We start from the raw sequence: 25,714 nt of genomic DNA, 5'->3' as shown, positions 1-25,714 counted from the left end.
ACCAAAAATTGCAGATTTCTATTTTGTCCCTAAAAACGATGACTCCGATCATGCTGAAAAAGCGACATTCTGGACAGGTCTAAAAAAAAAATTTAAAACCATTTTCACCAAAAATTGCTGATTTTTTTTTCTTCATTTTCGTGACACAAAAACAGTGACCCCGGTCATGCCAAACTAGCGACATTCTGGACAGGCCTAAAAAAAACATTTTAAAACCATTTTCACTAAAAATTGTAGATTTCTATTTTTGTCACCAAAAACGAATACTCCGATCATGCCGAACTAGCGACATTTTGGACAGGCCTAAAAAAAAAGAATTTTAGAACCATTTTCAAAAAAAAAGCTCAGAATTCTTTTTTTCATTTTTTGACACAAAAACAGTGACCCCGGTCATGCCGAACTATCGACATTCTGGACAGGCCTAAAAAAAACATTTTAAAACCATTTCCACAAAAAATTGCAGATTTCTATTTTGTCCCTAAAAACGATGACTCCGATCATGCCGAAAAAGCGACATTTTGGACAGGCCTAAAAAAAAAGCATTTTAGAACCATTTTCAAAAAAAGCTCAGAATTCTTTTTTTCATTTTTTGACACAAAAACAGTGACCCCGGTCATGCCGAACTATCGACATTCTGGACAGGCCTAAAAAAAACATTTGAAAACCATTTTCACCAAAAATTGTAGATTTCTATTTTTGTCACCAAAAACGATGACTCCGATCATGCCGAACTAGCGACATTTTGGAAAGGCCTAAAAAAAAAGCATTTTAGAACCATTTTCAAAAAAAAAGCTCAGAATTATTTTTTTCATTTTTTGACACAAAAACAGTGACCCCGGTCATGCCGAACTATCATCATTCTGGACAGGCCTAAAAAAACATTTTAAAACCATTTTCACCAAAAATTGCAGATTTCTATTTTGTCCCTAAAAACGATGACTCCGATCATGCCGAAAAAGCGACATTCTGGACAGGCCTAAAAAAAATTTTTGGAACCATTTTCACAAAAAATTGCAGATATTTTTTTCTCATTTTCGTGACACAAAAACAGTGACCCCGGTCATGCCGAACTATCGACATTCTGGACAGGCCTAAAAAAAACATTTTAAAACCATTTTCACAAAAAATTGTAGATTTCTATTTTTGTCACCAAAAACGATGACTACGATCATGCCGAACTAGCGACATTTTGGACAGGCCTAAAAAAAAAGCATTTTAGAACCATTTTCAAAAAAAAAGCTCAGAATTCTTTTTTTCATTTTTTGACACAAAAACAGTGACCCCGGTCATGCCGAACTATCGACATTCTGGACAGGCCTAAAAAAAACATTTTAAAACCATTTCCACAAAAAATTGCAGATTTCTATTTTGTCCCTAAAAACGATGACTCCGATCATGCCGAAAAAGCGACATTTTGGACAGGCCTAAAAAAAAAGCATTTTAGAACCATTTTCAAAAAAAGCTCAGAATTCTTTTTTTCATTTTTTGACACAAAAACAGTGACCCCGGTCATGCCGAACTATCGACATTCTGGACAGGCCTAAAAAAAACATTTGAAAACCATTTTCACAAAAAATTGTAGATTTCTATTTTTGTCACCAAAAACGATGACTCCGATCATGCCGAACTAGCGACATTTTGGACAGGCCTAAAAAAAAAGCATTTTAGAACCATTTTCAAAAAAAAAGCTCAGAATTATTTTTTTCATTTTTTGACACAAAAACAGTGACCCCGGTCATACCGAACTATCGACATTCTGGACATGCCTAAAAAAACATTTTAAAACCATTTTCACAAAAAATTGCAGATTTCTATTTTGTCCCTAAAAACGATGACTCCGATCATGCCGAAAAAGCGACATTCTGGACAGGCCTAAAAAAAAAATGTAGAACCATTTTCACAAAAAATTGCAGATATTTTTACCTCATTTTCGTGACACAAAAACAGTGACCCCGGTCATGCCGAACTATCGACATTCTGGACAGACCTAAAAAAAACATTTTAAAACCATTTTCACCAAAAATTGCAGATTTCTATTTTGTCCCTAAAAACGATGACTCCGATCATGCTGAAAAAGCGACATTCTGGACAGGTCTAAAAAAAAAATTTAAAACCATTTTCACCAAAAATTGCTGATTTTTTTTTCTTCATTTTTTGACACAAAAACAGTGACCCCGGTCATGCCGAACTATCGACATTCTGGACATGCCTAAAAAAACATTTTAAAACCATTTTCACAAAAAATTGCAGATTTCTATTTTGTCCCTAAAAACGATGACTCCGATCATGCCGAAAAAGCGACATTCTGGACAGGCCTAAAAAAAAAATGTAGAACCATTTTCACAAAAAATTGCAGATATTTTTACCTCATTTTCGTGACACAAAAACAGTGACCCCGGTCATGCCGAACTATCGACATTCTGGACAGACCTAAAAAAAACATTTTAAAACCATTTTCACCAAAAATTGCAGATTTCTATTTTGTCCCTAAAAACGATGACTCCGATCATGCTGAAAAAGCGACATTCTGGACAGGTCTAAAAAAAAAATTTAAAACCATTTTCACCAAAAATTGCTGATTTTTTTTTCTTCATTTTCGTGACACAAAAACAGTGACCCCGGTCATGCCAAACTAGCGACATTCTGGACAGGCCTAAAAAAAACATTTTAAAACCATTTTCACTAAAAATTGTAGATTTCTATTTTTGTCACCAAAAACGAATACTCCGATCATGCCGAACTAGCGACATTTTGGACAGGCCTAAAAAAAAAGAATTTTAGAACCATTTTCAAAAAAAAAGCTCAGAATTCTTTTTTTCATTTTTTGACACAAAAACAGTGACCCCGGTCATGCCGAACTATCGACATTCTGGACAGGCCTAAAAAAAACATTTTAAAACCATTTCCACAAAAAATTGCAGATTTCTATTTTGTCCCTAAAAACGATGACTCCGATCATGCCGAAAAAGCGACATTTTGGACAGGCCTAAAAAAAAAGCATTTTAGAACCATTTTCAAAAAAAGCTCAGAATTCTTTTTTTCATTTTTTGACACAAAAACAGTGACCCCGGTCATGCCGAACTATCGACATTCTGGACAGGCCTAAAAAAAACATTTGAAAACCATTTTCACCAAAAATTGTAGATTTCTATTTTTGTCACCAAAAACGATGACTCCGATCATGCCGAACTAGCGACATTTTGGAAAGGCCTAAAAAAAAAGCATTTTAGAACCATTTTCAAAAAAAAAGCTCAGAATTATTTTTTTCATTTTTTGACACAAAAACAGTGACCCCGGTCATGCCGAACTATCATCATTCTGGACAGGCCTAAAAAAACATTTTAAAACCATTTTCACCAAAAATTGCAGATTTCTATTTTGTCCCTAAAAACGATGACTCCGATCATGCCGAAAAAGCGACATTCTGGACAGGCCTAAAAAAATTTTTTGGAACCATTTTCACAAAAAATTGCAGATATTTTTTTCTCATTTTCGTGACACAAAAACAGTGACCCCGGTCATGCCGAACTATCGACATTCTGGACAGGCCTAAAAAAAACATTTTAAAACCATTTTCACAAAAAATTGTAGATTTCTATTTTTGTCACCAAAAACGATGACTACGATCATGCCGAACTAGCGACATTTTGGACAGGCCTAAAAAAAAAGCATTTTAGAACCATTTTCAAAAAAAAAGCTCAGAATTCTTTTTTTCATTTTTTGACACAAAAACAGTGACCCCGGTCATGCCGAACTATCGACATTCTGGACAGGCCTAAAAAAAACATTTTAAAACCATTTCCACAAAAAATTGCAGATTTCTATTTTGTCCCTAAAAACGATGACTCCGATCATGCCGAAAAAGCGACATTTTGGACAGGCCTAAAAAAAAAGCATTTTAGAACCATTTTCAAAAAAAGCTCAGAATTCTTTTTTTCATTTTTTGACACAAAAACAGTGACCCCGGTCATGCCGAACTATCGACATTCTGGACAGGCCTAAAAAAAACATTTGAAAACCATTTTCACAAAAAATTGTAGATTTCTATTTTTGTCACCAAAAACGATGACTCCGATCATGCCGAACTAGCGACATTTTGGACAGGCCTAAAAAAAAAGCATTTTAGAACCATTTTCAAAAAAAAAGCTGCAGAATTATTTTTTTCATTTTTTGACACAAAAACAGTGACCCCGGTCATGCCGAACTATCGACATTCTGGACAGACCTAAAAAAAACATTTTAAAACCATTTTCACCAAAAATTGCAGATTTCTATTTTGTCCCTAAAAACGATGACTCCGATCATGCTGAAAAAGCGACATTCTGGACAGGTCTAAAAAAAAAATTTAAAACCATTTTCACCAAAAATTGCTGATTTTTTTTTCTTCATTTTCGTGACACAAAAACAGTGACCCCGGTCATGCCAAACTAGCGACATTCTGGACAGGCCTAAAAAAAACATTTTAAAACCATTTTCACTAAAAATTGTAGATTTCTATTTTTGTCACCAAAAACGAATACTCCGATCATGCTGAACTAGCGACATTTTGGACAGGCCTAAAAAAAAAGAATTTTAGAACCATTTTCAAAAAAAAAGCTCAGAATTCTTTTTTTCATTTTTTGACACAAAAACAGTGACCCCGGTCATGCCGAACTATCGACATTCTGGACAGGCCTAAAAAAAACATTTGAAAACCATTTTCACAAAAAATTGCAGATTTCTATTTTGTCCCTAAAAACGATGACTCCGATCATGCCGAAAAAGCGACATTCTGGACAGGCCTAAAAAAAAATTTTAGAACAATTTTCACAAAAAATTGCAGATATTTTTTTTTCATTTTCGTGACACAAAAACAGTGACCCCGGTCATGCCGAACTATCGACATTCTGGACAGGCCTAAAAAAAACATTTTAAAACCATTTTCACAAAAAATTGCAGATATTTTTTTCTCATTTTCGTGACACTAAAACGAGTGACCCCGGTCATGCCGAACTATCGACATTCTGGACAGGCCTAAAAAAAAACATTTTAAAACCATTTTCACCAAAAATGGCAGATTTTTTTTTCTTTATTTTTTGACACAAAAACAGTGACCCCGGTCATGCCGAACTATCGACATTCTGGACATGCCTAAAAAAACATTTTAAAACCATTTTCACAAAAAATTGCAGATTTCTATTTTGTCCCTAAAAACGATGACTCCGATCATGCCGAAAAAGCGACATTCTGGACAGGCCTAAAAAAAAAATGTAGAACCATTTTCACCAAAAATTGCTGATTTTTTTTTCTCATTTTCGTGACACAAAAACAGTGACCCCGGTCATGCCGAACTATCGACATTCTGGACAGGCCTAAAAAAAACATTTTAAAACCATTTTCACCAAAAATTGCAGATTTCTATTTTGTCCCTAAAAACGATGACTCCGATCATGTTGAAAAAGCGACATTCTGGACAGGTCTAAAAAAATTTTAGAACCATTTTCACAAAAAATTGCAGATATTTTTTTTTCATTTTCGTGACACAAAAACAGTGACCCCGGTCATGCCGAACTATCGACATTCTGGACAGGCCTAAAAAAACATTTTAAAACCATTTTCACAAAAAATTGCAGATTTCTATTTTTGTCACCAAAAACGATGACTCCGATCATGCCGAACTAGCGACATTTTGGACAGGCCTAAAAAAAAGCATTTTAGAACCATTTTCACAAAAAAAGCTCAGAATTATTTTTTTCATTTTTTGACACAAAAACAGTGACCCCGGTCATGCCGAACTATCGACATTCTGGACAGGCCTAAAAAACATTTTAAAACCATTTTCACCAAAAATTGCAGATTTCTATTTTGTCCCTAAAAACGATGACTCCGATCATGCCAAACTAGCGACATTCTGGACAGGCCTAAAAAAAACATTTTAAAACAATTTTCACTAATAATTGTAGATTTCTATTTTTGTCAAAAAAACGAATACTCCGATCATGCCGAACTAGCGACATTTTGGACAGGCCTAAAAAAAAAGCATTTTAGAACCATTTTCAAAAAAAAAGCTCAGAATTATTTTTTTCATTTTTTGACACAAAAACAGTGACCCCGGTCATGCCGAACTATCGTCATTCTGGACAGGCCTAAAAAAAAATTTAAAAACCATTTTCACAAAAAATTGCAGATATTTTTTTCTCATTTTCGTGACACAAAAACAGTGACCCCGGTCATGCCGAACTATCGACATTCTGGACAGGCCTAAAAAAAACATTTTAAAACCATTTTCAAAAAAAAAGCTCAGAATTCTTTTTTTCATTTTTTGACACAAAAACAGTGACCCCGGTCATGCCGAACTATCGTCATTCTGGACAGGCCTAAAAAAAAAATTCAAAACCATTTTCACCAAAAATGGCTGATTTTTTTTTCTTCATTTTTTGACACAAAAACAGTGACCCCGGTCATACCGAACTATCGACATTCTGGACATGCCTAAAAAAACATTTTAAAACCATTTTCACAAAAAATTGCAGATTTCTATTTTGTCCCTAAAAACGATGACTCCGATCATGCCGAAAAAGCGACATTCTGGACAGGCCTAAAAAAAAAATGTAGAACCATTTTCACAGAAAATTGCAGATATTTTTTTCTCATTTTCGTGACACAAAAACAGTGACCCCGGTCATGCCGAACTATCGACATTCTGGACAGACCTAAAAAAAACATTTTAAAACCATTTTCACCAAAAATTGCAGATTTCTATTTTGTCCCTAAAAACGATGACTCCGATCATGCCGAAAAAGCGACATTCTGGACAGGCCTAAAAAATTTTTTTGGAACCATTTTCACAAAAAATTGCAGATATTTTTTTCTCATTTTCGTGACACAAAAACAGTGACCCCGGTCATGCCGAACTATCGACATTCTGGACAGGCCTAAAAAAAACATTTTAAAACCATTTTCACAAAAAATTGTAGATTTCTATTTTTGTCACCAAAAACGATGACTCCGATCATGCCGAACTAGCGACATTTTGGACAGGCCTAAAAAAAAAGCATTTTAGAACCATTTTCCAAAAAAAAGCTCAGAATTATTTTTTTCATTTTTTGACACAAAAACAGTGACCCCGGTCATGCCGAACTATCGTCATTCTGGACAGGCCTAAAAAAAAATTTAAAAACCATTTTCACCAAAAATGGCTGATTTTTTTTTCTTCATTTTTTGACACAAAAACAGTGACCCCGGTCATACCGAACTATCGACATTCTGGACATGCCTAAAAAAACATTTTAAAACCATTTTCACAAAAAATTGCAGATTTCTATTTTGTCCCTAAAAACGATGACTCCGATCATGCCGAAAAAGCGACATTCTGGACAGGCCTAAAAAAAAAATGTAGAACCATTTTCACAAAAAATTGCAGATATTTTTACCTCATTTTCGTGACACAAAAACAGTGACCCCGGTCATGCCGAACTATCGACATTCTGGACAGACCTAAAAAAAACATTTTAAAACCATTTTCACCAAAAATTGCAGATTTCTATTTTGTCCCTAAAAACGATGACTCCGATCATGCTGAAAAAGCGACATTCTGGACAGGTCTAAAAAAAAAATTTAAAACCATTTTCACCAAAAATTGCTGATTTTTTTTTCTTCATTTTCGTGACACAAAAACAGTGACCCCGGTCATGCCAAACTAGCGACATTCTGGACAGGTCTAAAAAAAACATTTTAAAACCATTTTCACTAAAAATTGTAGATTTCTATTTTTGTCACCAAAAACGAATACTCCGATCATGCCGAACTAGCGACATTTTGGACAGCCCTAAAAAAAAAGCATTTTAGAACCATTTCAAAAAAAAAGCTCAGAATTCTTTTTTTCATTTTTTGACACAAAAACAGTGACCCCGGTCATGCCGAACTATCGTCATTCTGGACAGGCCTAAAAAAAAATTTAAAACCATTTTCACCAAAAATTGCTGATTTTTTTTTCTTCATTTTCGTGACACAAAAACAGTGACCCCGGTCATGCCAAACTAGCGACATTCTGGACAGGCCTAAAAAAAACATTTTAAAACCATTTTCACTAAAAATGGTAGATTTCTATTTTTGTCACCAAAAACGAATACTCCGATCATGCCGAACTAGCGACATTTTGGACAGGCCTAAAAAAAAAGCATTTTAGAACCATTTTCAAAAAAAAAGCTCAGAATTCTTTTTTTCATTTTTTGACACAAAAACAGTGACCCCGGTCATGCCGAACTATCGACATTCTGGACAGGCCTAAAAAAAACATTTTAAAACCATTTTCACAAAAAAATTGCAGATTTCTATTTTGTCCCTAAAAACGCTGACTCCGATCATGCTGAAAAAGCGACATTCTGGACAGGTCTAAAAAAAATTTTTAAAACCATTTTCATCAAAAATTGCTGATTTTTTTTTCTTCATTTTCGTGACACAAAAACAGTGACCCCGGTCATGCCAAACTAGCGACATTCTGGACAGGCCTAAAAAAAAACATTTTAAAACCATTTTCACTAAAAATTGTAGATTTCTATTTTTGTCACCAAAAACGAATACTCCGATCATGCCGAACTAGCGAAATTTTGGACAGGCCTAAAAAAAAAGCATTTTAGAACCATTTTCAAAAAAAAAGCTCAGAATTCTTTTTTTCATTTTTTGACACAAAAACAGTGACCCCGGTCATGCCGAACTATCGACATTCTGGACAGGCCTAAAAAAACATTTAAAAACCATTTTCACAAAAAATTGTAGATTTCTATTTTTGTCACCAAAAACGATGACTCCGATCATGCCGAACTAGCGACATTTTGGACAGGCCTAAAAAAAAAGCATTTTAGAACCATTTCAAAAAAAAAGCTCAGAATTCTTTTTTTCATTTTTTGACACAAAAACAGTGACCCCGGTCATGCCGAACTATCGTCATTCTGGACAGGCCTAAAAAAAAATTTAAAACCATTTTCACCAAAAATTGCTGATTTTTTTTTCTTCATTTTCGTGACACAAAAACAGTGACCCCGGTCATGCCAAACTAGCGACATTCTGGACAGGCCTAAAAAAAACATTTTAAAACCATTTTCACTAAAAATGGTAGATTTCTATTTTTGTCACCAAAAACGAATACTCCGATCATGCCGAACTAGCGACATTTTGGACAGGCCTAAAAAAAAAGCATTTTAGAACCATTTTCAAAAAAAAAGCTCAGAATTCTTTTTTTCATTTTTTGACACAAAAACAGTGACCCCGGTCATGCCGAACTATCGACATTCTGGACAGGCCTAAAAAAAACATTTTAAAACCATTTTCACAAAAAATTGTAGATTTCTATTTTTGTCACCAAAAACGATGACTCCGATCATGCCGAACTAGCGACATTTTGGACAGGCCTAAAAAAAAAGCATTTTAGAACCATTTTCAAAAAAAAAGCTCAGAATTCTTTTTTTCATTTTTTGACACAAAAACAGTGACCCCGGTCATGCTGAACTATCGTCATTCTGGACAGGCCTAAAAAAAAATTTTAAAACCATTTTCACCAAAAATGGCTGATTTTTTTTTCTTCATTTTTTGACACAAAAACAGTGACCCCGGTCATACCGAACTATCGACATTCTGGACATGCCTAAAAAAACATTTTAAAACCATTTTCACCAAAAATTGCAGATTTCTATTTTGTCCCTAAAAACGATGACTCCGATCATGCCGAAAAAGCGACATTCTGGACAGGCCTAAAAAAAAAATGTAGAACCATTTTCACAAAAAATTGCAGATATTTTTTTCTCATTTTCGTGACACAAAAACAGTGACCCCGGTCATGCCGAACTATCGACATTCTGGACAGGCCTAAAAAAAAAATTAAAAACCATTTTCACCAAAAATGGCTGATTTTTTTTTCTTCATTTTTTGACACAAAAACAGTGACCCCGGTCATACCGAACTATCGACATTCTGGACATGCCTAAAAAAACATTTTAAAACCATTTTCACAAAAAATTGCAGATTTCTATTTTGTCCCTAAAAACGATGACTCCGATCATGCCGAAAAAGCGACATTCTGGACAGGCCTAAAAAAAAAATGTAGAACCATTTTCACAAAAAATTGCAGATATTTTTTTCTCATTTTCGTGACACAAAAACAGTGACCCCGGTCATGCCGAACTATCGACATTCTGGACAGGCCTAAAAAAAACATTTTAAAACCATTTTCACAAAAAATTGTAGATTTCTATTTTTGTCACCAAAAACGATGACTCCGATCATGCCGAACTAGCGACATTTTGGACAGGCCTAAAAAAAAAGCATTTTAGAACCATTTTCAAAAAAAAAGCTCAGAATTATTTTTTTCATTTTTTGACACAAAAACAGTGACCCCGGTCATGCCGAACTATCATCATTCTGGACAGGCCTAAAAAAACATTTTAAAACCATTTTCACCAAAAATTGCAGATTTCTATTTTGTCCCTAAAAACGATGATTCCGATCATGCCGAAAAAGCGACATTCTGGACAGGCCTAAAAAAATTTTTTGGAACCATTTTCACAAAAAATTGCAGATATTTTTTTCTCATTTTCGTGACACAAAAACAGTGACCCCGGTCATGCCGAACTATCGACATTCTGGACAGGCCTAAAAAAACATTTTAAAACCATTTTCACAAAAAAATTGCAGATTTCTATTTTGTCCCTAAAAACGCTGACTCCGATCATGCTGAAAAAGCGACATTTTGGACAGGCCTAAAAAAAAAGCATTTTAGAACCATTTTCAAAAAAAAAGCTCAGAATTATTTTTTTCATTTTTTGACACAAAAACAGTGACCCCGGTCATGCCGAACTATCGTCATTCTGGACAGGCCTAAAAAAAAATTTAAAAACCATTTTCACCAAAAATGGCTGATTTCTATTTTGTCCCTAAAAACGATGACTCCGATCATGCCGAAAAAGCGACATTCTGGACAGGCCTAAAAAAAAAATGTAGAACCATTTTCACAAAAAATTGCAGATATTTTTTTCTCATTTTCGTGACACAAAAACAGTGACCCCGGTCATGCCGAACTATCGACATTCTGGACAGGCCTAAAAAAACATTTTAAAACCATTTTCACAAAAAAATTGCAGATTTCTATTTTGTCCCTAAAAACGCTGACTCCGATCATGCTGAAAAAGCGACATTCTGGACAGGTCTAAAAAAAATTTTTAAAACCATTTTCACCAAAAATTGCTGATTTTTTTTTCTTCATTTTCGTGACACAAAAACAGTGACCCCGGTCATGCCAAACTAGCGACATTCTGGACATGCCTAAAAAAAACATTTTAAAACCATTTTCACAAAAAATTGTAGATTTCTATTTTTGTCACCAAAAACGAATACTCCGATCATGCCGAACTAGCGACATTTTGGACAGGCCTAAAAAAAAAGCATTTTAGAACCATTTTCAAAAAAAAAGCTCAGAATTCTTTTTTTCATTTTTTGACACAAAAACAGTGACCCCGGTCATGCCGAAATATCGTCATTCTGGACAGGCCTAAAAAAAAATTTAAAACCATTTTCACCAAAAATTGCTGATTTTTTTTTCTTCATTTTCGTGACACAAAAACAGTGACCCCGGTCATGCCAAACTATCGACATTCTGGACATGCCTAAAAAAACATTTTAAAACCATTTTCACAAAAAATTGCAGATTTCTATTTTGTCCCTAAAAACGATGACTCCGATCATGCCGAAAAAGCGACATTCTGGAGAGGCCTAAAAAAAAAATGTAGAACCATTTTCACAAAAAATTGCAGATATTTTTTTCTCATTTTCGTGACACAAAAACAGTGACCCCGGTCATGCCGAACTATCGACATTCTGGACAGGCCTAAAAAAACATTTTAAAACCATTTTCACAAAAAAATTGCAGATTTCTATTTTGTCCCTAAAAACGCTGACTCCGATCATGCTGAAAAAGCGACATTCTGGACAGGTCTAAAAAAATTTTTTAAAACCATTTTCACCAAAAATTGCTGATTTTTTTTTCTTCATTTTCGTGACACAAAAACAGTGACCCCGGTCATGCCAAACTAGCGACATTCTGGACAGGCCTAAAAAAAACATTTTAAAACCATTTTCACTAAAAATTGTAGATTTCTATTTTTGTCACCAAAAACGAATACTCCGATCATGCCGAACTAGCGAAATTTTGGACAGGCCTAAAAAAAAAGAATTTTAGAACCATTTTCAAAAAAAAAGCTCAGAATTCTTTTTTTCATTTTTTGACACGAAAACAGTGACCCCGGTCATGCCGAACTATCGACATTCTGGACAGGCCTAAAAAAACATTTAAAAACCATTTTCACAAAAAATTGTAGATTTCTATTTTTGTCACCAAAAACGATGACTCCGATCATGCCGAACTAGCGACATTTTGGACAGGCCTAAAAAAAAAGCATTTTAGAACCATTTCAAAAAAAAAGCTCAGAATTCTTTTTTTCATTTTTTGACACAAAAACTGTGACCCCGGTCATGCCGAACTATCGTCATTCTGGACAGGCCTAAAAAAAAAATTAAAACCATTTTCACCAAAAATTGCTGATTTTTTTTTCTTCATTTTCGTGACACAAAAACAGTGACCCCGGTCATGCCAAACTAGCGACATTCTGGACAGGCCTAAAAAAAACATTTTAAAACCATTTTCACTAAAAATTGTAGATTTCTATTTTTGTCACCAAAAACGAATACTCCGATCATGCCGAACTAGCGACATTTTGGACAGGCCTAAAAAAAAAGAATTTTAGAACCATTTTCAAAAAAAAAGCTCAGAATTCTTTTTTTCATTTTTTGACACAAAAACAGTGACCCCGGTCATGCCGAACTATCGACATTCTGGACAGGCCTAAAAAAACATTTAAAAACCATTTTCACAAAAAATTGTAGATTTCTATTTTTGTCACCAAAAACGATGACTCCGATCATGCCGAACTAGCGACATTTTGGACAGGCCTAAAAAAAAAGCATTTTAGAACCATTTTCAAAAAAAAAGCTCAGAATTCTTTTTTTCATTTTTTGACACAAAAACAGTGACCCCGGTCATGCCGAACTATCGTCATTCTGGACAGGCCTAAAAAAACATTTAAAACCATTTTCACCAAAAATTGCTGATTTTTTTTTCTTCATTTTCGTGACACAAAAACAGTGACCCCGGTCATGCCAAACTAGCGACATTCTGGACAGGCCTAAAAAAAACATTTTAAAACCATTTTCACTAAAAATTGTAGATTTCTATTTTTGTCACCAAAAACGAATACTCCGATCATGCCGAACTAGCGACATTTTGGACAGGCCTAAAAAAAAAGAATTTTAGAACCATTTTCAAAAAAAAAGCTCAGAATTCTTTTTTTCATTTTTTGACACAAAAACAGTGACCCCACCCCGGTCATGCCGAACTATCGACATTCTGGACAGGCCTAAAAAAACATTTAAAAACCATTTTCACAAAAAATTGTAGATTTCTATTTTTGTCACCAAAAACGATGACTCCGATCATGCCGAACTAGCGACATTTTGGACAGGCCTAAAAAAAAAGCATTTTAGAACCATTTTCAAAAAAAAAGCTCAGAATTATTTTCTTCATTTTTTGACACAAAAACAGTGACCCCGGTCATACCGAACTATCGACATTCTGGACATGCCTAAAAAAACATTTAAAAACCATTTTCACAAAGAAAAGCAGATATTTTATTCTCATTTTCGTGACACAAAAACAGTGACCCCGGTCATGCCGAACTATCGACATTCTGGACAGGCCTAAAAAAACATTTAAAAACCATTTTCACAAAAAATTGTAGATTTCTATTTTTCTCACCAAAAACGATGACTCCGATCATGCCGAACTAGCGACATTTTGGACAGGCCTAAAAAAAAAGCATTTTAGAACCATTTTCAAAAAAAAAGCTCAGAATTATTTTTTTCATTTTTTGACACAAAAACAGTGACCCCGGTCATACCGAACTATCATCATTCTGGACAGGCCTAAAGAAAAATTTAAAAACCATTTTCACCAAAAATGGCAGATTTTTTTTTCTTCATTTTTTGACACAAAAACAGTGACCCCGGTCATACCGAACTATCGACATTCTGGACATGCCTAAAAAAACATTTTAAAACCATTTTCACAAAGAAAAGCAGATATTTTATTCTCATTTTCGTGACACAAAAACAGTGACCCCGGTCATGCCGAACTATCGACATTCTGGACAGGCCTAAAAAAACATTTAAAAACCATTTTCACAAAAAATTGTAGATTTCTATTTTTCTCACCAAAAACGATGACTCCGATCATGCCGAACTAGCGACATTTTGGACAGGCCTAAAAAAAAAGCATTTTAGAACCATTTCAAAAAAAAAGCTCAGAATTCTTTTTTTCATTTTTTGACACAAAAACAGTGACCCCGGTCATGCCGAACTATCGACATTCTGGACAGGCCTAAAAAAACATTTAAAAACCATTTTCACAAAAAATTGCAGATATTTTTTTCTCATTTTCGTGACACAAAAACAGTGACCCCGGTCATGCCGAAATATCGACATTCTGGACAGGCCTAAAAAAAACATTTTAAAACCATTTTCACAAAAAATTGTAGATTTCTATTTTTGTCACCAAAAACGATGACTCCGATCATGCCGAAAAAGCGACATTCTGGACAGGCCTACATTTTTAAAAAAAAACCATTTTCACCAAAAATTGCAGATTTTTTTTTCTTCATTTTCGTGACACAAAAACAGTGACCCCGGTCATGCCGAACTAGCGACATTTTGGACAGGCCTAAAAAAAAGCATTTTAGAACCATTTTCACAAAAAATTGCAGATTTCTATTTTGTCCCTAAAAACGTTGACTCCGATCATGCCGAAAAAGCGACATTCTGGACAGGCCTAAAAAAAATGTTTTGAACCATTTTCACAAAAAATTGCAGATATTTTTTTTTCATTTTCGTGACACAAAAACAGTGACCCCGGTCATGCCGAACTATCGACATTCTGGACAGGCCTAAAAAACATTTTAAAACCATTTTCACAAAAAATTGCAAATTTCTATTTTGTCCCTAAAAATGATGACTCCGATCATGCCGAAAAAGCGACATTCTGGACAAGCCTAAAAAAATTTTTTAAAACCATATTCATCCAAAATTGCTGATTTTTTTTTCTTCATTTTCGTGACACTAAAACAGTGACCCCGGTCATGCCGAACTAGCGACATTCTGGACAGGCCTAAAAAAAACATTTTAAAACCATTTTCACAAAAAATTTTAGATTTCTATTTTTGTCACCAAAAACGATGACTCCGATCATGCCGAACTAGCGACATTTTGGACAGGCCTAAAAAAAAGCATTTTAGAACCATTTAAAAAAAAAAAGCTCAGAATTCTTTTTTTCATTTTTTTACACAAAAACAGTGACCCCGGTCATGCCGAACTATCGACATTCTGGACAGGCCTAAAAAAATTTTTGAACCATTTTCACAAAAAATTGCAGATATTTTTTTTTCATTTTCGTGACACAAAAACAGTGACCCCGGTCATGCCGAACTAGCGACATTCTGGACAGGCCTAAAAAAAACATTTTAAAACCATTTTCACAAAAAATTGTAGATTTCTATTTTTGTCACCAAAAACGATGACTCCGATCATGCCGAACTAGCGACATTTTGGACAGGCCTAAAAAAAAGCATTTTAGAACCATTTTCAAAAAAAAAGCTCAGAATTCTTTTTTTCATTTTATTGACACAAAAACAGTGACCCCGGTCATGCCGAACTATCGACATTCTGGACAGGCCTAAAAAAACATTTTAAAACCATTTTCACAAAAAATTGCAGATTTCTATTTTGTCCCTAAAAACGTTGACTCCGATCCTGCCGAAAAAGCGACATTCTGGACAGGCCTAAAAATTTTTTTTTTAACCATTTTCACAAAAAATTGCAGATATTTTTTTTTCATTTTCGTGACACAAAAACAGTGACCCCGGTCATGCCGAACTAGCGACATTCTGGACAGGCCTAAAAAAAACATTTTAAAACCATTTTCACAAAAAATTGTAGATTTCTATTTTTGTCACCAAAAACGATGACTCCGATCATGCCGAACTAGCGACATTTTGGACAGGCCTAAAAAAAAGCATTTTAGAACCATTTTCAAAAAAAAAGCTCAGAATTCTTTTTTTCATTTTATTGACACAAAAACAGTGACCCCGGTCATGCCGAACTATCGACATTCTGGACAGGCCTAAAAAAACATTTTAAAACCATTTTCACAAAAAATTGCAGATTTCTATTTTGTCCCTAAAAACGTTGACTCCGATCATGCCGAAAAAGCGACATTCTGGACAGGCCTAAAAAAATTTTTTTGAACCATTTTCACAAAAAATTGCAGATATTTTTTTTTCATTTTCGTGACACAAAAACAGTGACCCCGGTCATGCCGAACTAGCGACATTCTGGACAGGCCTAAAAAACATTTTAAAACCATTTTCACAAAAAATTGCAGATTTCTATTTTGTCCCTAAAAAAGATGACTCCGATCATGCCGAAAAAGCGACATTCTGGACAGGCCTAAAAAATTTTAAAACCATTTTCACCAAAAATGGCTGATTTTTTTTTCTTCATTTTTTGACACAAAAACAGTGACCCCGGTCATGCCGAACTAGCGACATTCTGGACAGGCCTAAAAAAATTTTTTTGAACCATTTTCACAAAAAATTGCTGATATTTTTTGTTTCATTTTCGTGACACAAAAACAGTGACCCCGGTCATGCCGAACTATCGACATTCTGGACAGGCCTAAAAAACATTTTAAAACCATTTTCACCAAAAATTGCAGATTTCTATTTTGTCCCTAAAAACGATGACTCCGATCATGCCGAAAAAGCGACATTCTGGACAGGCCTAAAAAAAAATTTTAGAACAATTTTCACAAAAAATTGCAGATATTTTTTTTTCATTTTCGTGACACAAAAACAGTGACCCCGGTCATGCCGAACTATCGACATTCTGGACAGGCCTAAAAAAACATTTTAAAACCATTTTCACAAAAAATTGCAGATATTTTTTTCTCATTTTCGTGACACAAAAACAGTGACCCCGGTCATGCCGAACTATCGACATTCTGGACAGGCCTAAAAAAAACATTTTAAAACCATTTTCAAAAAAAAAGCTCAGAATTATTTTTTTCATTTTTTGACACAAAAACAGTGACCCCGGTCATGCCGAACTATCGACATTCTGGACAGGCCTAAAAAAAACATTTTAAAACCATTTTCACAAAAAATTGTAGATTTCTATTTTTGTCACCAAAAACGATGACTCCGATCATGCCGAACTAGCGACATTTTGGACAGGCCTAAAAAAAAAGCATTTTAGAACCATTTTCAAAAAAAAAGCTCAGAATTATTTTTTTCATTTTTTGACACAAAAACAGTGACCCCGGTCATGCCGAACTATCATCATTCTGGACAGGCCTAAAAAAACATTTTAAAACCATTTTCACCAAAAATTGCAGATTTCTATTTTGTCCCTAAAAACGATGACTCCGATCATGCCGAAAAAGCGACATTCTGGACAGGCCTAAAAAAAATTTTTATAACCATTTTCACAAAAAATTGCAGATATTTTTTTCTCGTTTTCGTGACACAAAAACAGTGACTCCGGTCATGCCGAACTATCGACATTCTGGACAGGCCTAAAAAAAACATTTTAAAACCATTTTCACAAAAAATTGTAGATTTCTATTTTTGTCACCAAAAACGATGACTCCGATCATGCCGAACTAGCGACATTTTGGACAGGCCTAAAAAAAAAGCATTTTAGAACCATTTTCAAAAAAAAAGCTCAGAATTATTTTTTTCATTTTTTGACACAAAAACAGTGACCCCGGTCATGCCGAACTATCGTCATTCTGGACAGGCCTAAAAAAAAATTTAAAAACCATTTTCACCAAAAATGGCTGATTTCTATTTTGTCCCTAAAAACGATGACTCCGATCATGCCGAAAAAGCGACATTCTGGACAGGCCTAAAAAAAAAATGTAGAACCATTTTCACAAAAAATTGCAGATATTTTTTTCTCATTTTCGTGACACAAAAACAGTGACCCCGGTCATGCCGAACTATCGACATTCTGGACAGGCCTAAAAAAACATTTTAAAACCATTTTCACAAAAAAATTGCAGATTTCTATTTTGTCCCTAAAAACGCTGACTCCGATCATGCTGAAAAAGCGACATTCTGGACAGGTCTAAAAAAATTTTTTAAAACCATTTTCACCAAAAATTGCTGATTTTTTTTTCTTCATTTTCGTGACACAAAAACAGTGACCCCGGTCATGCCAAACTAGCGACATTCTGGACATGCCTAAAAAAAACATTTTAAAACCATTTTCACAAAAAATTGTAGATTTCTATTTTTGTCACCAAAAACGAATACTCCGATCATGCCGAACTAGCGACATTTTGGACAGGCCTAAAAAAAAAGCATTTTAGAACCATTTTCAAAAAAAAAGCTCAGAATTCTTTTTTTCATTTTTTGACACAAAAACAGTGACCCCGGTCATGCCGAAATATCGTCATTCTGGACAGGCCTAAAAAAAAATTTAAAACCATTTTCACCAAAAATTGCTGATTTTTTTTTCTTCATTTTCGTGACACAAAAACAGTGACCCCGGTCATGCCAAACTATCGACATTCTGGACATGCCTAAAAAAACATTTTAAAACCATTTTCACAAAAAATTGCAGATTTCTATTTTGTCCCTAAAAACGATGACTCCGATCATGCCGAAAAAGCGACATTCTGGAGAGGCCTAAAAAAAAAATGTAGAACCATTTTCACAAAAAATTGCAGATATTTTTTTCTCATTTTCGTGACACAAAAACAGTGACCCCGGTCATGCCGAACTATCGACATTCTGGACAGGCCTAAAAAAACATTTTAAAACCATTTTCACAAAAAAATTGCAGATTTCTATTTTGTCCCTAAAAACGCTGACTCCGATCATGCTGAAAAAGCGACATTCTGGACAGGTCTAAAAATTTTTTTTAAAACCATTTTCACCAAAAATTGCTGATTTTTTTTTCTTCATTTTCGTGACACAAAAACAGTGACCCCGGTCATGCCAAACTAGCGACATTCTGGACAGGCCTAAAAAAAACATTTTAAAACCATTTTCACTAAAAATTGTAGATTTCTATTTTTGTCACCAAAAATGAATACTCCGATCATGCCGAACTAGCGAAATTTTGGACAGGCCTAAAAAAAAAGAATTTTAGAACCATTTTCAAAAAAAAAGCTCAGAATTCTTTTTTTCATTTTTTGACACAAAAACAGTGACCCCGGTCATGCCGAACTATCGACATTCTGGACAGGCCTAAAAAAACATTTAAAAACCATTTTCACAAAAAATTGTAGATTTCTATTTTTGTCACCAAAAACGATGACTCCGATCATGCCGAACTAGCGACATTTTGGACAGGCCTAAAAAAAAAGCATTTTAGAACCATTTCAAAAAAAAAGCTCAGAATTCTTTTTTTCATTTTTTGACACAAAAACAGTGACCCCGGTCATGCCGAACTATCGTCATTCTGGACAGGCCTAAAAAAAAATTTAAAACCATTTTCACCAAAAATTGCTGATTTTTTTTTCTTCATTTTCGTGACACAAAAACAGTGACCCCGGTCATGCCAAACTAGCGACATTCTGGACAGGCCTAAAAAAAACATTTTAAAACCATTTTCACTAAAAATTGTAGATTTCTATTTTTGTCACCAAAAACGAATACTCCGATCATGCCGAACTAGCGACATTTTGGACAGGCCTAAAAAAAAAGAATTTTAGAACCATTTTCAAAAAAAAAGCTCAGAATTCTTTTTTTCATTTTTTGACACAAAAACAGTGACCCCGGTCATGCCGAACTATCGACATTCTGGACAGGCCTAAAAAAACATTTAAAAACCATTTTCACAAAAAATTGTAGATTTCTATTTTTGTCACCAAAAACGATGACTCCGATCATGCCGAACTAGCGACATTTTGGACAGGCCTAAAAAAAAAGCATTTTAGAACCATTTTCAAAAAAAAAGCTCAGAATTCTTTTTTTCATTTTTTGACACAAAAACAGTGACCCCGGTCATGCCGAACTATCGTCATTCTGGACAGGCCTAAAAAAACATTTAAAACCATTTTCACCAAAAATTGCTGATTTTTTTTTCTTCATTTTCGTGACACAAAAACAGTGACCCCGGTCATGCCAAACTAGCGACATTCTGGACAGGCCTAAAAAAAACATTTTAAAACCATTTTCACTAAAAATTGTAGATTTCTATTTTTGTCACCAAAAACGAATACTCCGATCATGCCGAACTAGCGACATTTTGGACAGGCCTAAAAAAAAAGAATTTTAGAACCATTTTCCAAAAAAAAGCTCAGAATTCTTTTTTTCATTTTTTGACACAAAAACAGTGACCCCACCCCGGTCATGCCGAACTATCGACATTCTGGACAGGCCTAAAAAAACATTTAAAAACCATTTTCACAAAAAATTGTAGATTTCTATTTTTGTCACCAAAAACGATGACTCCGATCATGCCGAACTAGCGACATTTTGGACAGGCCTAAAAAAAAAGCATTTTAGAACCATTTTCAAAAAAAAAGCTCAGAATTCTTTTCTTCATTTTTTGACACAAAAACAGTGACCCCGGTCATACCGAACTATCGACATTCTGGACATGCCTAAAAAAACATTTAAAAACCATTTTCACAAAGAAAAGCAGATATTTTATTCTCATTTTCGTGACACAAAAACAGTGACCCCGGTCATGCCGAACTATCGACATTCTGGACAGGCCTAAAAAAACATTTAAAAACCATTTTCACAAAAAATTGTAGATTTCTATTTTTCTCACCAAAAACGATGACTCCGATCATGCCGAACTAGCGACATTTTGGACAGGCCTAAAAAAAAAGCATTTTAGAACCATTTTCAAAAAAAAAGCTCAGAATTCTTTTTTTCATTTTTTGACACAAAAACAGTGACCCCGGTCATGACCGAACTATCGATCATTCTGGACAGGCCTAAGAGAAAACATTTAAAAACCATTTTCACCAAAAAATTGGCAGATATTTTTTTTCTTCATTTTCTGTGACACAAAAACAGTGACCCCGGTCATGCCGAAATATCGACATTCTGGACAGGCCTAAAAAAAACATTTTAAAACCATTTTCACAAAAAATTGTAGATTTCTATTTTTGTCACCAAAAACGATGACTCCGATCATGCCGAACTAGCGACATTTTGGACAGGCCTAAAAAAAAAGCATTTTAGAACCATTTTCAAAAAAAAAGCTCAGAATTCTTTTTTTCATTTTTTGACACAAAAACAGTGACCCCGGTCATGCCGAACTATCGACATTCTGGACAGGCCTAAAAAAAACATTTTAAAACCTTTTTCACGAAAAATTGCAGATTTCTATTTTGTCCCTAAAAACGATGACTCCGATCATGCCGAAAAAGCGACATTCTGGACAGGCCTACATTTTAAAAAAAAAACCATTTTCACCAAAAATTGCAGATTTTTTTTTCTTCATTTTCGTGACACAAAAACAGTGACCCCGGTCATGCCGAACTAGCGACATTTTGGACAGGCCTAAAAAAAAGCATTTTAGAACCATTTTCACAAAAAATTGCAGATTTCTATTTTGTCCCTAAAAACGTTGACTCCGATCATGCCGAAAAAGGCGACATTCTGGACAGGCCTAAAAAAAATGTTTTGAACCATTTTCACAAAAAATTGCAGATATTTTTTTTTCATTTTCGTGACACAAAAACAGTGACCCCGGTCATGCCGAACTATCGACATTCTGGACAGGCCTAAAAAACATTTTAAAACCATTTTCACAAAAAATTGCAAATTTCTATTTTGTCCCTAAAAATGATGACTCCGATCATGCCGAAAAAGCGACATTCTGGACAAGCCTAAAATTTTTTTTTAAAACCATATTCATCCAAAATTGCTGATTTTTTTTTCTTCATTTTCGTGACACTAAAACAGTGACCCCGGTCATGCCGAACTAGCGACATTCTGGACAGGCCTAAAAAAAACATTTTAAAACCATTTTCACAAAAAATTTTAGATTTCTATTTTTGTCACCAAAAACGATGACTCCGATCATGCCGAACTAGCGACATTTTGGACAGGCCTAAAAAAAAGCATTTTAGAACCATTTTAAAAAAAAAAGCTCAGAATTCTTTTTTTCATTTTTTTACACAAAAACAGTGACCCCGGTCATGCCGAACTATCGACATTCTGGACAGGCCTAAAAAAAATTTTGAACCATTTTCACAAAAAATTGCAGATATTTTTTTTTCATTTTCGTGACACAAAAACAGTGACCCCGGTCATGCCGAACTAGCGACATTCTGGACAGGCCTAAAAAAAACATTTTAAAACCATTTTCACAAAAAATTGTAGATTTCTATTTTTGTCACCAAAAACGATGACTCCGATCATGCCGAACTAGCGACATTTTGGACAGGCCTAAAAAAAAGCATTTTAGAACCATTTTCAAAAAAAAAGCTCAGAATTCTTTTTTTCATTTTATTGACACAAAAACAGTGACCCCGGTCATGCCGAACTATCGACATTCTGGACAGGCCTAAAAAAACATTTTAAAACCATTTTCACAAAAAATTGCAGATTTCTATTTTGTCCCTAAAAACGTTGACTCCGATCATGCCGAAAAAGCGACACTCTGGACAGGCCTAAAAAATTTTTTTTTAACCATTTTCACAAAAAATTGCAGATATTTTTTTTTCATTTTCGTGACACAAAAACAGTGACCCCGGTCATGCCGAACTAGCGACATTCTGGACAGGCCTAAAAAAAACATTTTAAAACCATTTTCACAAAAAATTGTAGATTTCTATTTTTGTCACCAAAAACGATGACTCCGATCATGCCGAACTAGCGACATTTTGGACAGGCCTAAAAAAAAGCATTTTAGAACCATTTTCAAAAAAAAAGCTCAGAATTCTTTTTTTCATTTTCGTGACACAAAAACAGTGACCCCGGTCATGCCGAACTAGCGACATTCTGGACAGGCCTAAAAAAAACATTTTAAAACCATTTTCACAAAAAATTGTAGATTTCTATTTTTGTCACCAAAAACGATGACTCCGATCATGCCGAACTAGCGACATTTTGGACAGGCCTAAAAAAAAGCATTTTAGAACCATTTTCAAAAAAAAAGCTCAGAATTCTTTTTTTCATTTTACTGACACAAAAACAGTGACCCCGGTCATGCCGAACTATCGACATTCTGGACAGGCCTAAAAAAACATTTTAAAACCATTTTCACAAAAAATTGCAGATTTCTATTTTGTCCCTAAAAACGTTGACTCCGATCATGCCGAAAAAGCGACATTCTGGACAGGCCTAAAAAAAATTTTTTGAACCATTTTCACAAAAAATTGCAGATATTTTTTTTTCATTTTCGTGACACAAAAACAGTGACCCCGGTCATGCCGAACCAGCGACATTCTGGACAGGCCTAAAAAACATTTTAAAACCATTTTCACAAAAAATTGCAGATTTCTATTTTGTCCCTAAAAAAGATGACTCCGATCATGCCGAAAAAGCGACATTCTGGACAGGCCTAAAAATTTTTAAAACCATTTTCACCAAAAATGGCTGATTTTTTTTTCTTCATTTTTTGACACAAAAACAGTGACCCCGGTCATGCCGAACTAGCGACATTCTGGACAGGCCTAAAAAAATTTTTTTGAACCATTTTCACAAAAAATTGCTGATATTTTTTGTTTCATTTTCGTGACACAAAAACAGTGACCCCGGTCATGCCGAACTATCGACATTCTGGACAGGCCTAAAAAACATTTTAAAACCATTTTCACCAAAAATTGCAGATTTCTATTTTGTCCCTAAAAACGATGACTCCGATCATGCCGAAAAAGCGACATTCTGGACAGGCCTAAAAAAAATTTTGAAAACCATTTTCACCAAAAATGGCTAATTTTTTTTTCTTCATTTTTTGACACAAAAAGAGTGACCCCGGTCATGCCGAACTAGCGACATTCTGGACAGGCCTAAAAAAAAACATTTTAAAACCATTTTCACAAAAAATTGCAGATTTCTATTTTGTCCCTAAAAACGATGACTCCGATCATGCCGAAAAAGCGACATTCTGGACAAGCCTAAAAAAAATTTTTAAAACCATTTTCACCAAAAATTGCTGAATTTTTTTTCTTCATTTTCGTGACACAAAAACAGTGACCCCGGTCATGCCGAACTAGCGACATTCTGCACAGGCCTAAAAATTTTTAAAACCATTTTCACCAAAAATGGCTGATTTTTTTTTCTTCATTTTTTGACACAAAAACAGTGACCCCGGTCATGCCGAACTAGCGACATTCTGGACAGGCCTAAAAAAAACATTTTAAAACCATTTTCACAAAAAATTGTAGATTTCTATTTTTGTCACCAAAAACGATGACTCCGATCATGCCGAACTAGCGACATTTTGGACAGCCCTAAAAAAAAAGCATTTTAGAACCATTTTCAAAAAAAAGCACAAAATTCTTTTTCTCATTTTCGTGACACAAAAACAGTGACCCCGGTCATGCCGAACTAGCGACATTCTGGACAGGCCTAAAAAAAACATTTTAAAACCATTTTCACAAAAAATTGTAGATTTCTATTTTTGTCACCAAAAACGATGACTCCGATCATGCCGAACTAGCGACATTTTGGACAGGCCTAAAAAAAAGCATTTTAGAACCATTTTCAAAAAAAAAGCTCAGAATTCTTTTTTTCATTTTTTTACACAAAAACAGTGACCCCGGTCATGCCGAACTAGCGACATTCTGCACAGGCCTAAAAAATTTTAAAACCATTTTCACCAAAAATGGCTGATTTTTTTTTCTTCATTTTTTGACACAAAAACAGTGACCCCGGTCATGCCGAACTAGCGACATTCTGGACAGGCCTAAAAAAATTTTTTTGAACCATTTTCACAAAAAATTGCAGATATTTTTTGTTTCATTTTCGTGACACAAAAACAGTGACCCCGGTCATGCCGAACTATCGACATTCTGGACAGGCCTAAAAAACATTTTAAAACCATTTTCACCAAAAATTGCAGATTTCTATTTTGTCCCTAAAAACGATGACTCCGATCATGCCGAAAAAGCGACATTCTGGACAGGCCTAAAAAAAAATTTGAAAACCATTTTCACCAAAAATGGCTGATTTTTTTTTCTTCATTTTTTGACACAAAAAGAGTGACCCCGGTCATGCCGAACTAGCGACATTCTGGACAGGCCTAAAAAAAAACATTTTAAAACCATTTTCACAAAAAATTGCAGATTTCTATTTTGTCCCTAAAAACGTTGACTCCGATCATGCCGAAAAAGCGACATTCTGGACAGGCCTAAAAAAAAAATTTTGAACCATTTTCACAAAAAATTGCAGATATTTTTTTTTCATTTTCGTGACACAAAAACAGTGACCCCGGTCATGCCGAACTATCGACATTCTGGACAGGCCTAAAAAACATTTTAAAACCATTTTCACAAAAAATTGCAGATTTCTATTTTGTCCCTAAAAACGATGACTCCGATCATGCCGAAAAAGCGACATTCTGGACAAGCCTAAAAAAATTTTTTAAAACCATTTTCACCAAA

This window comes from Salmo salar, chromosome 15 (assembly GCF_965601325.2).
Source record: "Salmo salar chromosome 15, fSalSal1, whole genome shotgun sequence".
In the NCBI taxonomy this organism is placed as follows: Eukaryota; Metazoa; Chordata; class Actinopteri; order Salmoniformes; family Salmonidae; genus Salmo; species Salmo salar.
This window is presented reverse-complemented; position numbering follows the sequence as displayed.